Below are 18,408 nucleotides of genomic sequence, written 5' to 3'. Positions count from 1 at the left end.
GAGTATTTCTCAGAGGAGGAAGCCGACTCCTTGTTCTGGTTATGTATTCTCCACAATAGCACCACTGTTCCTCTATAGTTTAGAAAAAAATCAGATAGTACTTCTGGCATTGGCGTTAGGTCAGAGACGCAGTCGGATGCGAACGACTAAGATTCAAAGGCTTTTATGAGCTTTGTCTTGGTTGAGAGTGAGTCTAAGCTGCTGAGAGGTTTGGTAGTTCAGGAGTTGTGTTGAAGAAGAAGTCATCTAGTCTGTGCCCATGGCCAAGGCACAACTCTTGTCAGTTGACTGTGGCTAACCCGTTGCAAGCCTTCACTGACTGTATTTTGTTTAAAAAAAAATTTGCAAGGTAACCCTGCGAGATGCTGCACACAGCAGATTACAGGTTCTGGACCTAAGACACAGACACGAGTTAAGCAAGAACTGGGGTAAATCTCCCTGATGTTTTACTTTTTGGGAAACTAATCCTATATCTTCATTATAAGTTAGGCATCTTTACTCATTCAAGAAATGCCAATAGAAAACAATATTGCCCATTTTCAATCAAAATTATGCCCTTGAAATTAGTTTTCCAGTTTTGGTAATAAGCTTGACTTTATCTGTTTAGACTGTTTCCCCCTGCCCCCATGGTGTCTAGCTGTTTGTAGTTTGGAAGAGCACTAAATAAATAAGGAACGGGCAGGAACAGAAGGTCAAAGTTGGCTCTTCTGGCTGAGAACTGAACTGCAACTGAATGAGCTGTTCCGACCAGTCACGGGAGTCTAATGGAGCTCAGACTTTGCATGTATCAGAATTATCTAAGGCGCTCGTTGAGAGCACAGTCTTGTGCTCTGACATGACTTTTATCTCAAGTGAGACTTTTAATTCAGTCGATCTATGGTAGGACTGAGGAATCTGCAGTTTTAATCCTTGCTACTGGTGATTCATCCTCAGATGGTTCTTGAGCCAAATTTGAGAACCCATGATAAATGATACCTGAGTCATTTGACTTCACCGGAGACTAGTCAAGATGCTGTGAGGAAGCAAAGCTTTACTTTCTTCCTAGAAGAGAGGTGATAAAAAGCAGAAAAACAGAAAGAGAAGAGGGGACATGGAGGAGATGAAGTCGACCAGGTGTCTGTAGTATTGACAGCTGTGGCTTTACTTCCTAGGAAACGTATGCAGACCTTCTGTCGCCATTTAATAGCTGCTGCTCATTGTCCACTTAGGACTGTGGACCAAGCACGGACCCTGGGACCAGCCCAAGTCTGACTTTTGACTCTGCCACTTACTCACTATGTGACTTCAGGAAAGTTACTTAATCTCTAAGTGCCTCTGTTTCCTCATCTGTAAAATGGGAATAATAATAGTACTTATCCCACAGAGTTGTTGTGAGGTTGACATGAGCAAATATAAGTAAAAGCACTCAGAAAGTGCCTGGCCCTTAGTAAATCATAGATAAAAGTTAGACATCACTATTCTCACTTTTAATTCCATGCTTTTCGGGGAAGGAAAGGAGCTACAGGTGGAGCTGGAAAACGAAGCAATGGGATGAGGTCACTTAGAATAGAAGGGAAATTGTAGAGTTTATGAGCCCTTAAATGGTGCCAAGCCATTGCGTGACTAGCCTTTAGTGATTTTAAGGTGCGATATCTCTGTCTCGTGCAACTTGTCTGTATTTGAACTTCTACGTATTCAGTATTTTCTTTTTATTTCCGTTTCACTTTGCTTCTTGGGGAAGTTCTGTATGAAAAATTCCAACGTTGATGTCGAGGAATTAATGCCCTAGATCATTCATTTTTCAACTTGGGGGAGTTTTTGGAGTAAAAACTTGATCATATGTACTTCAGGGTATTTGTGGATATAAGGTAAAAGAAAGTTCCCCACTGAATTCTGTGAGGTACAGAGACACCAAGAAGGTTGACAGTCATCCTCTGAGAGCCAGTGGCCTCTTCCTGGCCTCGCTTTCCATGACCCTAGATGAGTGGTTCTCAACCAAGGGCAGCTTTGCCCCCTTCTTCTCTGGGGGCTTATGGCAATGTCCTGAGATATACTTGGTTGTCACAACCAGTGGGAGCTACTGGCGTCCAGTGGGCAGAGGCCAGGAATGCTGCAAAATATCCGGCAATGCTTAGAGCAGCCACTTCTGCCAAAGATTGTCCAGTCTGAAAAGTCAGTAGTGTTGAAGTTGAGAAACTCTGCTCTAGAGGTGATGTCAGCAGGAACCCAGCTGGGGGCTGGAGGCAGATCGGGTGGGGCTGGGCACTTAGTGAGAAGCGGCAGAGCAGGGGACAAGGAGGATCACCACGCCTTTCCTTCCGGGCTGTTCCTTTCACAATGGCACGGGCTTCCCGTCGGTGTTACGTCATGATGCCAATGGCAACCAGTCTTCCTTTACGTACAGAGATAGTCCTGCCGACACTCTGGGTCTTCATGGCTTGGTGCCACCTGGTCACACTTCTGCCGTGTTGAATCTTAGTACTTACCCTGCTTACGAGTCAGACGTTAGTCTCCCTGAGAATCTGGATGTTTGGTTCAGAAGCAGGCAAATTTAAATTCTTTTTCTGTAGCATAGACCTTATCAGGGGAGACATTTCCTCACTTGGGTAATGGAGTCCCTGTAATAATTAGCGTTAATTGAGCTCCAAGTAGGCAGCTTTACTAGAAAGGCTGACAACTAAATCACTCATGGTGGTGACCTAGGGGACTAGCCTTGCAGGTCCTCATTTACACACGTGAGTGAGAAAAAGGGAGGCAGATAGAGTGAGATTATTAAATTTTCAGGAAGCATATTCGTTATAAACAATCAGCAAACTATTTGGGCTAAATGCTGTGAACCAAAGACACACACACACACACACACACACTTCTCTCAAGGAGAATCTAATCTCTACCTAATTATGGACAGGGATCAGAGAGTCAGCAAGATTATTCTTTGAATAATATATTGATTCTGTCTAGTGGCCTGGGGAAAAGATCATATGAGTCCCAGTCATGTCCCTAGAGTGTCTTTGTGTGACTCTTTACTTTTCTTCAGTTTCTCCATTATTACAATGACCTAAACCTTTATTGTTTTCTGTTCTGTGGAAACTCTTCCATACCTCTGGAGGACTGCCTTTGGAGAGGAGGCCAACATCAGAGAGAGCTGTGAAATTTAAAGAAATGTGGGTTCATTAGCTTTCTAGAGGTATGTCTTAACTTTCTGGGGAAATGGAGTGGGTGTGAGAGAGAAAATCATTTAGACAGGAACTTTCCTTTTAGATGGGCCACAGATGAGAAAAAATTCAATGTCAAACTGGAAAAGCCAGGGTACCTGCTGTGGAAAATGAGATGGAAAATAAGATGTAAGACTTTGGCTTTGTTGCATAGACCTTGGAAATATATGCCACTCAAAGTTCACAGCATCTTGACGGTTTCTCTCTAATCTCTGTCATGAGAGGACAGAGTGAGGAGTGGTCAGGATTAAGTGAAGGCAAATTTCCCATCATCCAGGACAAATGTGGCAGATGCCAAAACTTTAAGAGTGCCAGTCATCTTTTCCCTATTCTTGTGGTTTTTTTCCGTGAGGAAAGAAAAGAAGGAATTATCTGGATACTAGTTCCAGCTTTGCCACTCACTAGCTGACAAAAAAGTTTCTTCAAATGCCAAAAAGAAGGAATTGTGCTAGATGACGTCAAAATTCCCATTCAGTGATGTTTCTTTAAAAACTGTCGCTGTGATGTTTCAAGAACACTAACTTCAATTTCAAACAACTTTCTATGACGGAAGTTTCTCTGAAAGCTAGAGTAACGTTTCTGTAAGCCAGACCCTGAGAATTCCCTGATTCTGAGCAAGCCTCAAGCTCAGACCTTACCCTGATCAAATTCGTCATCAAGATTAATTTACTGCTAGTGAGTTCTAAGCTTGAGTTTCAGCTGCTGTCACCCCAGACAGCTGGACACCTTCATGCCTTTCAGCAAAACCAAGACAATGAGGTCACCCGCCAGGAGTCTGTTTGCACAAGGGACCTGTCAACCCTGTGTATTCTCTGTCCAGGAAAGAAATTTTGGAAGACAGAGTTCCAGGCATCGATGCTTGCTCTAACCGCTAGCCTTGTCATTGAAAGGGTTTTGAATACATGAGAGAAAGACTCAAGAAGAAGGTAAAAAGCCTCATGTTTTAGTATCTTTAGTGGCACTTTTGTTTTGCTTTTTAAACCAGGGGGACCGTGTGTCCATTTTTCATCACTGGGCCCTGCAAATTACATGTCCAGCCCTGCAAGGGCTGTCCTAACAAAACACCAGACTGGGTGGCTCAAACAAGAGAAATGTGTTTTCTCACGGTTCTGGAGGCTCAAAGTCCAAGATGAGGCGCTGTCAGCACTGGTCTCCTCTGCGGTCTCTCTCGCTGGTTCGCAGCTGGCCGCCGTCTTGCTGCCTCTTCGCACGGGCACACGGTCGTCCCTCTGTGCGTGAGTGTCCCTCTGTGCGTGAGTGTCCTGGTGTGTCCAGCCTTCCTCTTCTTATAAGACCAGTCAGATTGGGCTAGGGCCCACCCCATGGAACCTCATGGAACCTAACTTCCCTCTGTAAAGACCCTGTTTCCAAATACAGTCACATTCTGAGCTGCTGGGAGTCAGGGATTCAGCCTCTTAAGTTTTGCGGTAATACACTCCAGTCCAAATTCAGTCCTTAATTAGACTTTTCAATGGCATACGCCTGTTGTTTTCTGTTTTCTTCATGTAAGTCAGGTTGGCTTTTTTGGTTCACTTAGAACTTCAAACAGTCTAACTGAGATAGCTTCCCAGCGCAACCTCTCAGCTTCTGCTCCTCACTATTCTGCTCTCCATGGACAAAATCTTTTTTTAATGCTCTTAAGAAACCTGGAAATGAGGGAGGAGAGACAGATAAAGTTGCCAAGAAGTGCAAACAGATGCTTATGAAAATATACGTTGATACTTTGTCCAGGAATCTCTGGAAGTATTAGTGGTAGTGGGGGTCTGCTCTCAGCTCCTCCATTTTCACAGAGAGCTTGAGGGAGGCAAATTAAATCCACACAGCCTGGGAGCAAAAACTAGGACCCACATCTCCTATGCCTAGGTCAGAAATCCTTCCATTCTGTGCAATGCTATTTTCTTTAATTGTCCACAGTACAGAGATCAAGAGCATAATTTTGATCAAAAAACTCACCTCTTAGCTGGTCTTTGATTGCAAATTCTCTAAAACAAAGGATTGTTTGAATGGAATACACACCAATATTCCAAGATCCCTGGCTAAATACAAATTGGCAAAATACATGCAATAAAAGACTGTTTTCTCATTCATAAACAACTGTTTTTATAGAAATAATGCAAATAAATGCATTTCTTATTCAGGAAAAAAAAATGCTACAAATCTAAACTGAGATCTTTGTAGATGTGACTTCAATTCCAGTGTGTGAGAGGTAATCAATAATTATAGAAGGCAACTTCTCTAAGGCGATGCTGGGCTTCAGAACCAGGACTGAGATTTGAAATTTAGAACACCCTCTCCCAGTCCCTGGAGCCAATTCCACATTCAGGGCATAGTCTTTGGTCTCAAGAACGAACAGGGAGCAGAAAAAACACTATTTTACCTGCACAATTTTCTAAAGAGGAATCACGCACAGGGTGGATGGATATTTTTTATTTATTGAATGTTCTCAGCATTTCTCATTGGTGTCTCTAAGCAGCAGAACTAAGATCAATAGGAAGGCATAAAATTGCAAGATGGGAATGAAAAATGAGATTAAGAGTAATGCTTGTAAAAATGCAAAGATACCTGTTTGAGAGACAGTGGAGGAAACGTGACCCAGACTCTCTCAAACTCCCCTCTCTTCTTGCGTGACGACACTGATGTTGTAGCTGCCTGGAGAGAGCTCTTTCTAAAGTGTGGAGAGATTGAAGGCATCGAGGAGACCGAGACAGTGACAGAGAACATGCGATTTCAAGGAAAAATGACCGTTAAGTCAAAGTTGAAATTCTCATCACAGCCCTCAATATTCAGGACCATAAAGTGATGTGGCTGGTTTTGGGGTTGATTCTTGTCTTCCACAGATACCATGTTACTAATACGGTCAAATGAATGTTTTCATTCAAAACAGTCACCTTGGGAATATACATACTGAAACACAGTAGCTACTGCTTAAAGCATCCTTGAGATTGCTTGTACTCTTTGAGTATCCTCAGAGCTAATAATAGACGTGTGTCCGTTGATTTTTGGAAACTGCCAGAAACTTGCAAGTGCCAAGTTCGGTGAATAAAACCATGATTTAAGTGGATCTTTTTATTCCCTCTTTTTTTTTTTTTTCCTGCTTTTTTCTTTTACAATTGGTAATCAAACATGGAGCGTCAATATAAACTAATGGAATTGATTTTCTTGTATAAAAATGATGCTGACGGCTTATGAAAGAGTTGAAAAATGACAACACCATAAATAGAACCTCCCAAGGTGGCTATTCTGAATATTATTCAAGTACATTTGCTTATGTTTGTAAACACACAGATACACACACACACACATACACACAAACACACATACACACACACAGAGCTTGTGTACAGGCTGCAGTATTTTCAAGTGTCTTAGTTGTGTGAAAAATAAAACTTTATATAATTCCACTAAATACACATTCAGAGACACCATCACTTTCTGGTTACAAACAACACAATCTAAGTCAGTTCTGTGTTTTCTCTATTTCTAGTTTAAACTCCATCAAGTCATGGTTTCTCCTTTTTCCTGGGGTTAATCTAAGCCGGGAGGTTTTCATAGTCTCATAGCAATAGTGAAAGACAGTCCTTACTCCTTGGTCTTCACCTGTCCTGCACTGGTCTCTCCTGAGTCAGACAAATCTCCCATTTGGTCCTCCATGCTGTTTTGTGCTTCTGTGGCCCCTCATCATGACCACAAAGCCCATTTGGGGGCACTCGTTCGTTCTCCCTCTCCCTCTCTGGCCTCTCTTTCAGAGCCACAACTTCTGTCTCCTGAAAGGTGAGGAAGAGGGGGTGCTGGAGACTTGGGGTTATCTTGGGCCCGCCGTCCCAGACACCCCATGAAGCCAGTCTGCTCTATTGCTGCCTTGCTTTTGTGGTATAAACAAACAGCGCTGTAAAGGTATACCTGGCACACAACGCGGATCACTATGAATGTTTGTTGATTGGCTGACTGAACGAATACATATGCTGTTTCCCAGACTGACATAAGAACTGAGAGCTCTTTTGGACTCCCCAGATCATCCCAGGATTCTAGTCTCTACTCTCTTTGAAACTAATCCTAGAATAAGAGTAGACAGAGAGAAGAGCATGTGGCCCCTTCTAAGAGACCTTGTAAAAGTAATTCTAGATCTCCAAGGACTTCCTATCTCAGTATAGTCATTTGAGGAGGCTGCCAAGTGTCCCTCCCTAGGTTGGTTAAGTCACACTCATCTTTCAGGGTTTAGGTGAGACCTACCCCTTGATTCTTCCCTAGACCACCTGCTCCATACAGAGTCTCCCCTTTCCCATCACCTGTGTGTTACCAGGTACCATACTGGGCATATCAGCAGTCAGTACACATCTTTGAAATAAGTAATGTGAACATGGATAGTTGAACCATTTGAACCAGGCTATTCTGACATTTCAGAGGGTTACTGGTGTTTTCTAGATTTTGCTAGTTCAGTTATCTCAGAAGAATGGAAGTACTGTCTTAGTCTTGGATGCATCTTTGTGAAGTTGGAGATTGTGGGGTTAAGAGGGAAAGGCTACTGTTCCCAAGTAAACATCCCTTATTTAAGGAGGTAATCTGGTTTTAAGATGCCATTTATCTGACTTTTCAGATAGTTGGTTAAAAACAATTTTTTTCTGCACATTTAAGGTCCAATTAGAGTGCTTTGGGACAACTTGAGATCTGACAAAGTTCGTAATCACATGTAAAATTTTGGTTATATGACCAACAGTCCATTTCTTACAGCTCAGATTCCTCAGTGACCATAAATGACTTTGAAAGGAAGAGCAATCCTCACCAACTAGTACAGGGAAACCTCCAAAGGACACTCTGCACAGTGAAGATTAGGAATGGCTGGTAAATCTTTAATGGACAGTTGGCTCCACTCGTCATGGGTTTATGAGAGCAGCTGCACCAAACTTACTAAATTGAAATGTACTGCATTCTGCTGAGAAGGGTCAACTTTTCCCCTTCCTTCCTTCCTTCCTTCCTTCCTTCCTTCCTTCCTTCCTTCCTTCTTCCCTTCCTTCTTCCCTTCCTTCCTTCCTTCTTCCTCCCTCCCTCACTTCTTCATTTTTATTTTTCCTGTTACATTTCTAGCTACCATGTCTTTAACCTACCTAACTAGTTTTGCACAGAAGTAATTCTACTTGTGATTGGCACACGTAGGGGTGAGAGGAGTGCTTGTTTCCACTTGTTTAAACCTCCTCCATATCCAATTCAGCTGTTCATAGGAGCTAATATTTTTTAGGGATAAAGAATAAAACTCAAGGAAGACACTGGTAGTCTAGGATTTTCCGCGAACATATGCTTTTCTTGCATCAGCTACTGAAGACAGAGTTATTATATATCTTGAAAGTCAAGACAGAAATTTAGCATGTGCGTACAATATTTGATCTTTATTAACTTGGGTTCATCCTAAGGCAGCACAGCCAATAGGAAGGTGGGGGTTAGAAGATGTGAGTCCTTTGTCTTAGATTTGGGGCAGATTGTTTAACTATAGTTTTAAAAATCTGAAATTTCTTTCTCTGGGGCAATCATACATTCAATTGTTTTTCTCTTATTTTTTCCCTTAGTTTTGACAGTGGATTTTCCAAACATTATATGGAAAAACTGGATTGTCAAGAAGCATCTGTTGACCAACTAATTGCATATGTCACGGACAGACTGATAGCATTTATAACATAGTTTAACAAAAGTTTTTAGTATGGAATATCAAACATACACAAAAATAGTGAGATGCTCTAACAAGCTTCTACACACCCAATCTCGGCTTCAGCATTTATCAGCTCACAGCCAAATATGACTGATCTAAGCTCTCACCTCTTCCTTTCACCCTAAGTTATTTTGAAGCCAATACTAGATATTGTGGCATTTTATCCATTGGTATTTCTGTGTGGATATCCAAAAGATCAGAATTATTTTAAAAAACATAACCACCATGTCCTTATTACACTGAAAAATTCATGATTTCTTAATTAATATTAATATTAATTTCTTAATATTTTCAAATATTCTCAGTGTTCTAAGTTACCCTATTTTTTCCATTTGTTTATTGAATCAGAATCTAAATAAGTCCAAATGCTGGAATTGATTAATATGGTTTTTAGCTTTCTTTAACATTTTTTCCTTCTTTTGGTAAGAACACTTAACATGAGATCTACCTTCTCAACAGACTTTTAAATGTACGATGCATTGTCGTTGACTAGGTGCAGTGCTGGTCAGCAGATCTTTTAGGGCATGTGCATCTTGTTTAACTGAAGCTTTATGCTGATTAGTAACTTATTATTTCTTCTCCCCTCAGCTCCTGATAATCACCATTCCATTCTTTGATTTTATGTGTTTGACTATATTAGGTACCTCGTCAGCATGGAATCACGCTGTATTTGTCCTTATGTTACTGGCTTATTTCACTTAGCATAATGTCCTCAATGTTCATCGGTGCTGTAGCATGTTGCAGAATTTCCCCATCTTTTGAGGCTGAACAGGGTTCCTTTGTATGTATATACCACATTTTCCTTATCCATTCATCTAATGGTGGACATTTGGGTTGTTTTCCCATCTTGGCTATTGTGAATAAAGCTACAATGAACATGGAAGTCCTCATGTCTCTTTAAGAGCCTGATTTTAATTCTTTGAGATAAATATTCAGAAATAGATTCCTGGATTATATACTAGTTCTATTTTTAGTTTTTTGAGGAACCTCCATACAGTTTTCTCTAGCAGCTGCACCATTTTGCCTTCCTACCAACAGTGTGCAAAGGTTTAAATTTCTCCACGTTCCCATCAACACTTGGTCACTCTCTCTCTCTCTTTCTGTCTTCCTCTCCCCCTCTCTCTTTTTTTCTGGATAATAGCTATCCTAACGGGAATGCAGATATGTTTTCTGTTAGTCATAGCTCTTTTATCCCTCCTTTCTTTTCTTGCCATATTCCTTTGTGTTTTGTTAATTTTTAAAAATATTGATATCTATCTTTTGCAGCCCAAATGGGAGTGTTAAATGGGGATGTGGTGAGAATCACCATATTTGCATCTTTCAAGTCCTTGACGGTGGCACTAACTTCTGCATCTCTCCAGCAATGTAGTATTGCTTTGGGTTTGCGGTTTTCCTATATAGAGGCAGTTCTAATGTCTTCTACTGGCCTTTCCAACCATAATAACTCTCACTGTATAGGAAAGTGAGCCATGTGGGGATTGAGCCAGCTGCTAAGTGTGTCTATTTCAATTATGGATTCTGGAACTGGGGAAATAACTGCAGGGTAGGTTTGGGAACACAGTGGACCCAATGTGAATTAGACCTGAGCTAAAACTCCATTGATCACCTGGCCTTTATAAGTCCCTACTCTGACTTGTGGGCCACCGTGATGCTTTGGGTCTCCTGGGTCCATTCATAGCCAGGAGCTAGTAGTTCCCCCAAAGTCTGATTATTTCTTTACCCACAATGTACAGGTACTCTGGTAAAAGGCAGGAGGTCCCTTTTGGGGAGGTCTGGGAGGAAAATCAACAGTTTCTGTCCTGTTCTGGAGTCCTTTCTCAAGGGGACCTGGCCACCCCTTCATCCAAGTGGTTCTGGGTTGTAAGGTGGCTCAAGCCTGAAAATTGGTCAAATGGCTGTGACTCTCTGTTTTTATGACTCGGGTTTTTATGATTCGGGTTAAACTTGTCTTCACTTGACCTAGAACTTTTCTTCTAATACAGATTAGGTAAGAATTTAGCATCTTATATCTAAGAACACCATGATCAAGCAGCCAGTGTCATAGGTCTGCATGAGTCAGGCCGTTCTGATTTCTGCTTTGACTCTGCTGTCCATTATGGTAAGAAGGCTCACCCTGCCTTTGGTGTTTGTCACTTGGCCTCTGCCACCCTGGGGTCCAGTCACTCGCATTGTGTTTAGGTTTCCCAATTCAGTGACTCCAGTTCCCACTGTAAGGTCTGTCTTAGAGAGAAGAATGATCACAGAGTTCTTCAAGGATGCTGGGGCTTCATCATGAACTTATTTCTCATAGTGCTGGTGACAGGTGTATCTTCTGGGATCTTCTAGTGTGGGTGGGTAGGTCTTAAATGACAAATCCACACTAACGTTCCAGCCTCCCTAAGCCTTTAAATCCCTTCCTATACATTCAACCAAGGCAGGTTGGGATTTTCCAGTTTTCTCGCTGTATCAATAAATGTCGAGTCTTAGCTTCGAGAACTCATATGAATAAATTCTGCCTGCTCCAACTTTGTATTTCTTCCGCCATTATCCCATATTCTTAGTATTCATACCCACACATGTTCCCTGTTCTCCTGACTGTATACAGTAGAAAACTCATGTAGTTCTTCTGGAGGGTAGTCCGTCTGGAGGGTAGTCCATCTTCTCATGGGTCACGCATTACACTTCACCTTCAGGGGTCTACTCGGACTTGAGTCTAGTTATACGTGTAGAAGCAAAGAGGGGTGATGGGGTGGGTCCTGAGGATACTCAGCATTGTCTTGCGTGGGAACTGCCTCAGGGAAAGGCCTTAATGGTCTCCTCCGGCGATGCAGGGTGAATCCCTTCAGACTGAGATGGAAAGGTCTGGAGGGCCGATTCCACTTGGGGTGGGGGAAGACCTCTTCCACTGGAAAAGACTTATCAGAATTTAGAGGCTCAATGTCCCTGGCGCCATCAAGATCTTCCCACATGTCCCCATCCCAGCTTATAGGACCCCATTCTTTCCCAATCAGTGCCCTTACTTTGACAGTAGACATCCTGAGAAGCTAGGACCTCAGCCTACATTGAAATTCAACCATTGATGGGATGGTTCTGCATTTGATTTTCAGCAGTTTAAGCCTTGCAGGTATAGAAAATAAGAGTTTCCTTCAGGGCATACATAGAAACTCTTGGGTTATTTATGCGGTGCTTGAACTGGGAATTCAAACCCCCGAGCTCATCCTTTCCTTGCACTACTTTGTCCAGCAACATTAGGCGCAACCAGTCAATGTCATTATATTCATTAGTTTAAGAAAATTGAATGTATCACATATACTACGCAGAGTTACTTGGCTTCTTGATTCTTATAAGTGGTTGATTAAGCGTAAACAATGAAGATACTTTGCGTATCTCCATGGCCAGATCACGCCATGGACTGTCAGTGCTCTCCTGACTACTGGAAACAGAGCCATTAGCATCTTTAAAGCTAATCAGGTTAGAGAGCCAATTCCATGAACTCTGGAACCAATTCAGAAAATTCATTCTTAACATTCTGTTCCTTTAGAACCACTCTCAGTACCAACATCTGTGTTAGGGTTCTCCAGAGAAACAGAGCCAAGGAGAAATGCATGTGGAGATTTACTATGAAGAATTATGGAGGCTGAGAAGCCCCACGTCCTATCGGCTGTTGGTTGAGCGGCATTAACAGTCACTTTGTTGCATAAGTCAGAAAACTGGGTGACGAGCTTGGACTCTTTTTCCTTTGCCATGACCACATCCAGTCACTACAGCTTAGTAATTGAATGTGTGGGCTTCTGTGTTGGACTCTGAATATCCTAGTTCTAATTGTGGGGGAAATGGGGAAGTAACTTGACTCCTCTCTGTTTCAGTTTCCTTATGTGAAAAATGAAGGCAATAATAATTCCCAGATCACAGAGCGATTGTGAGAGTTAACATGGGATAATTAAATGCACAGTGGAAATTCCATAAATGGTGTCTTCCTATTATTCTGCCTTCGAATCTCTTACCTTTTTCCCCTCCGCCATCCCCGGACTGCTACCCTAACCTCATTATCTCTTGCCGATATTCACTGCCACGTAGGCACCGACCTGAGCTAACTCCTGTCTGGTCCCTACCAATTTATCCTCTACATTTTTGACTGCGTGTTCTTTCTGAAACATAAATCTGTCATATTTTTTCTGCCCTTGAATCTTGTGCTCCATTCGGGCAACTGCTCTTGTCTACAGTCCGAATGACTCGCAGTTTGCAGGATAAGCTGTGCTGTCTCATGCTTTGCTCTGTTGCTCACGCTCCGCCCCAGCATTACCTGGAATGCCCCTGCCCCTGCTCTTTGCTGGTCTAACAGGCATCTGTCCCTCTTTGCACTACAGATGTGTACAGCAACATTTAGGGCCCTGGCTGAATTTCTAGGCTCTCATTACTTCTCATGAAGATGTGGAACCTGCCTTCCCTCTTTAAATCTAGACAGGACTCTCTGACAGCCTCAACACGTTGAATGCAGTGGAAGTCATGCTGTGTATCCCCTGGCAGGGTCATGAAAGATGAGATTGTTTCTGCCTGGCTTTATTTCTTTTGGGGGATACTTGCCCTGGGGTACCAGCCACCAAGCTTCAAAGAAGACCATGGTAGCCCATTGAGAGAGACAACATAAAGAAGCCCACATGGAGAGGCACATGGTCCTGGCTGGTACGCAGCATCAGCTACTGACTGGAACTTTCCTTCTGTGTGTACACGTGTGTATACATATATGCATGTGTATATGTATGTGTGTGTGTGTGTGTACACGTGCTGGGATGTGGGTTTCCACAAAAAGCTCTGCCTTCGTGGACCACATATTCGCCATAACCTTGTGGCCGCATGTGGGAAGTAAGGATCTGTAGTAAAAGAGATGTCTTCAATGAGGCAAGAAGAGAGGAGAGTATCCTTTACAGAGAGGCTAACTCATTAATGTGAAAAATCATTTACAATTTAGTGTGGATTAGCAGAGAAAGCTGGAAGGCGAGAAGCCCTTGGATTTTTCCACCTGCTCATCTAGCCAGTGAACTTCATGGACAGTTATGCATTCAAGCTTCTTTGTAATTGAAGCCTTGCCTTGTGTGCTGCATATGGTGATCTGGGCCGGCCGTCTGGGATGTGGCTCCTGCTTCCAGAGTAATGAGCAAGTTTCTAGCACTCACTGTCGTTGTGGGAAGCAGACTGTGGTTGAAGTGTGATTATTAATGAGAATGACTCCTGGACAGCTTGAACTAGAGGATAATTTATTCCCCGTGAACTTCTAATTGCAGCGAAACGGTTCATTCACTGCCGCACTTGTCCGTCTTGTTTGTTCCTGTCTTTCAGGCACGGTTGGCTGCAAAGAAATAAGGCAGAGCCGTGCAAGCTGCAGGAACACAGAGGTCTGCCTTTTTGGAGATACCATAGAAACCGGTCAGAAAGGTTTAACTCGGGTAAGAGTGGCTTGGAAATATGGTCAAAAGCATTCTGGTGTGCTCCAGAAGGTCATAATCAATTTATAGGAATCAAGACACCTACTATGTGCAAAGCATCATACCCATATGGAAGATCTGTTTCCAGGTGGCCTGTCATGGCTCTGGCTTTTGAAGCTCACACTTCCTCGCCAGCATTTCTGATAGTGAGTGCTTTCTCTTATTTTAAAATTCAGCATATCCTCTCTGCCCTCTTTCTCGTTTTTGCTTCAAGAGATGGCTTCAGGAAAACGAAAACTTCAAGATGATGACATGTACGCTTTCTTGGTAGCTTCTTTGATGGTAGGGTGACTTCCTCCTGATTTTGGCTAAATTTCTACCCACTGTGGATTCCATTTTTCTCCTCCTTTTGTCCCTGGTAGACATGTTGCCTTGCTCTTTGCATAAATGTCGTTAAATGTGCTTCTGACTTGCTGCCACCAATGTAATAGACACTTGTCATGGGCTATTGACTCATTACTGTATTTATATGAGATTTGGTCACTTTGGTTTAGCAGGCTTAAGGAGCAACCTGATTCCCAGCCAGTAAATGGATTCAAACCTGTCTAGGATGGATGATAGATTAGGATTTGGGCGCTATTATTATTTAACAGTTAGTTAGTTCTCTGAGTAGACTTGTGACAGTATATTGCTTGGGGAAATGATCTTGGCTGTCAAACAGCAGCCATTCTACTGTGGAAACCTTCGTGGGACACCCAGCCAGGGAGAGAGTGAGAGAAAGAGACAGAGAGAGAGGATGAGAGAGACAGAGACAGAGACGGGCAGAGAGAGACAGAGAGACGGGGTCTGGTCATCGCGATCCTTGACTGTCTTTGACACTTTGACTAAACACTCTGGAGAGCAAGACTGGATGAATCCCAGGGTTACGTGGGTAGATGCAGAGGAGGTGGAAAGGCTAGTCCACCAGAAGTGCCCTCTTGATTGAACGATGACTGTCTTTCACTTGAGGAGCAGATAACTTGCACTGCGATTTAAGGAACACTGCAAAAGGACCCCTGCGACAGTGCTGAGGTCGAAGTACCCACTCAGGGCCACAAAGCCTGAAATTCTGCCCTCAGAGTCAGGCCTTTGGGTTTAAGCAGAAGAATGATAATTCTTCACAAAAAGGGAGGGAGGGGCCGCTACTTAGGGGTGTTAAGCAATGCTATTGTTTTAGTCCAGCAGTTACTGATGGAAAAAGTCATATTGTTTTATGTTTTGGAAGAGAAAGAGACTGAAGGCCATTGGTCTAAGGCCCTGGAATCGCCCTGAGTTTACATACAAATCTGCTGGAGACAACAGCTATGCCGAGAGGCAGGCACACAGACAGGGCTAGTCCCTGGGATTTGTAATCGGGCTCCCCAGGTCCAAATTTCGACTCTGTCCACACTGCCTGTGTAACCTTTGGAAAGTTATTAACCTCTCTGGGCTTCATGTTTCTTATCTGTAAAATGGGGTTAACAACTGACCTTATAGAGTTATTGTGATGATTAAATGAGTTTTTAAAAAGCCACTTAGAACCGTGTTGTGCTTAGCAAGTACTACAGGTGTCTTCACAATTATTAATAATAGTTTAAGGAGTTAATCTGTTTTTCTCAACTTGTTCTTTTCTAAGGCAGCTTGGAACTGACTGTCGCACATCCGAGGGCATTTTGATGGAAGGAAAAGGAAAGGATGTTTTTGAGCCCAAGACCCTCTTTCCAGACCCTGCTGTGGTCAGTCTGGGTGGGTCTTTTCAGTGGGGTGCCTCTGGCAGCCTAAGGTCCACAAGAGGACAGTGCCCCACAGAGGAAGCAGTGAGTGGGAAGGGATGTCAGAAAGATGCTGTTCTGGGTAAGCCTTTTGTCAGGGTCTCCAAGCCCAACGGGGTCTTTCCTTTCATTCTTGTTCCCTGTTGGACTATGTAGATCTCTCTCTAGAGTGTTTTGTCTAAGTGGTCGGGGATGATCCAGTGTTGGTGACATTGCAGAAGGGGCTGGCACTTTAGAGACAGACGGACCAAGGTTCAAGTCCTGTCTGTGGCATCCGTGGTCTCCGTGGCTGTTGGTGACTCGGTCTCAGAGCTACAATGTCTCATGGGCAAAATGAGCACGCCAAAACGTGTCTGCTTCCCAGCGGTGGTGCTAACCAAATGTGATGATAGGTTTGACAGCGACTTGTCGGCTGTAAAGGGTGACATAGATGTGAGTCTAAAGTTATCATGAGCGGTTCCTTTCATCGCCCTGTTCTCTACAAGCGGACCCGCGTTCTAGCATCACCTGCGTGCTGTTGGCACTTGGCCGTTGATTTCATTCAAGAGCCTTACTCATAAGCCTGCGACCGGTAACTGTACCCCGGCTTCTCCTGCAGAGGTGCTGGGATAGGGACTGAGTCAGGCTCCCAATGCCGAAGCGCTTTTCTCCTGAAACAAAGGGTCCCAACAGTTTTCAGAAGGGGTGAAATTTTCCCTCCTTCAATTTGTAAACCACACACTAGTAATAGGAAACTTTTTGGAATCATGAGCTGTTTTTTATTGCTACTATTCCTCTGATAGTCGATAAAACACTTTCAGAAACCAAGAGTATTAGAGGTTGGCCAGGGTGGGATGAACGCTATAAATCAAGATTCCCTGAAGGGGATATGAGAGATAAGGGATTAAGCTGAGTAAAGAGATACCAAGGGGGAAATATCCAAGGAGCTTGAAAAAATGTACCACCTTCCAGGAGCAGATTTCTGAGTGCTATTAAAAAAAAACCAAAAGTCACTCGGATGGAAGCTCTGTCACTCGCAAAGTCATGTAATAATAAAAATATGGTTTCCTTAATTGTGTATACAGGCTCAATGTAGTGACTTTGGGCTGCATTGGATTAAAGTGTTACAAGATAAAAAAAAAAAAAAAAAAGAGGAAAGAGATGTGTCCATCAGTTGTGGACAGAATCCACTGGGGTCAGATCTGCGCTCTGCAGGTGACAGAAAGCATTTTTCAAATACCTTGCCTTTCGAGTCTCAATCGTGGACAGAAAGAGAGAACAGAAGGTTCTTCTTAGGGAAGACTTCACTTTCCCAATCTTTTACAGCTGAAAAATGGAGCAGCTGAGTGGCTGGGTACAGACCCTTGGCACCAAGTGACTGGGAGTCAATGGAACACTGCAGGGACACAGAACGCTGCCCGCCACTGAGCGCATTACTGGGCAAATACAGAGCAGAGCCCAGCGGGCTTCTGCAAACAGCACATCCCTTCAAGTTAATTGGTGTTCTATAGAAGCTGAAATGCTCCGCTTGTTTACAAAGCTACAGATTTATGTAAAGCAAAACCAATTACACTTAATGCCTAAACTATTCCAGGTGCTCGATGATAATGTTGCTAAGCACTAGACGAGAAACTGCTGTGTGAGTACGTCCTGTTTCAAACGGAAGCATGTGTAGTTACCGCAATTTAGCTCATCAGGAGTGTCAGCCCCAGTGTGAGAGTTCTCAGCTCTTTTGGTGTTTGCTTTGGGTCAAACTTTATAAATCTGTAGATGTCTTATCATCTCTAAGGACGAGTGAAAGCAAAATGAGCACCTTTTTTTTTTCTCCCCTGATGTAGAAATTAAGGAGAGGAAGGCAAATTTGGGGGAAAAGACAACAAAAGCCAGACCTTTTTTCTAACGGGGAGAGAGACTGTTAGAACTTCTCACTTGTACTGAGATAAGAGGTTTAAAGTTTCTTGATCTTAAACCCAAATTGCAGACTTGGCGTTTAACCTTTTGCAGCAAAGAAAGCTTCTAAGGCAGATCAGCACTCGCCAGAGAACTCACTGTTTCATCAGAGAACAAATGCTTAAAAAAAAGAAGGATTCGGAAAAGTTACAGGGCAAGGACTTTTGTCTGTAAAGAGCTAGCCTTCACTTGTCCTCAGAAATAACAAACAAATAAACAAAAAATAGCTTGAGTAAGAGAAACACCTGGTGCTTTTACAGCTGCTCTTTTGCAATTAAAAATGCGTATCACACGTAATCAAAATATGTAAGTCTTTTTATCCTACAGATCTAAAATATTTTAGATATACACAAGGGAGGGCCTTAATTGCAGAATCATCTGATACACCCACCTCT

This window comes from Camelus ferus, chromosome 34 (assembly GCF_009834535.1).
Source record: "Camelus ferus isolate YT-003-E chromosome 34, BCGSAC_Cfer_1.0, whole genome shotgun sequence".
NCBI classification, from domain to species: Eukaryota; Metazoa; Chordata; class Mammalia; order Artiodactyla; family Camelidae; genus Camelus; species Camelus ferus.
The sequence above is the reverse complement of the archived record's forward strand: the minus strand, read 5'-3'. Positions refer to the sequence as shown.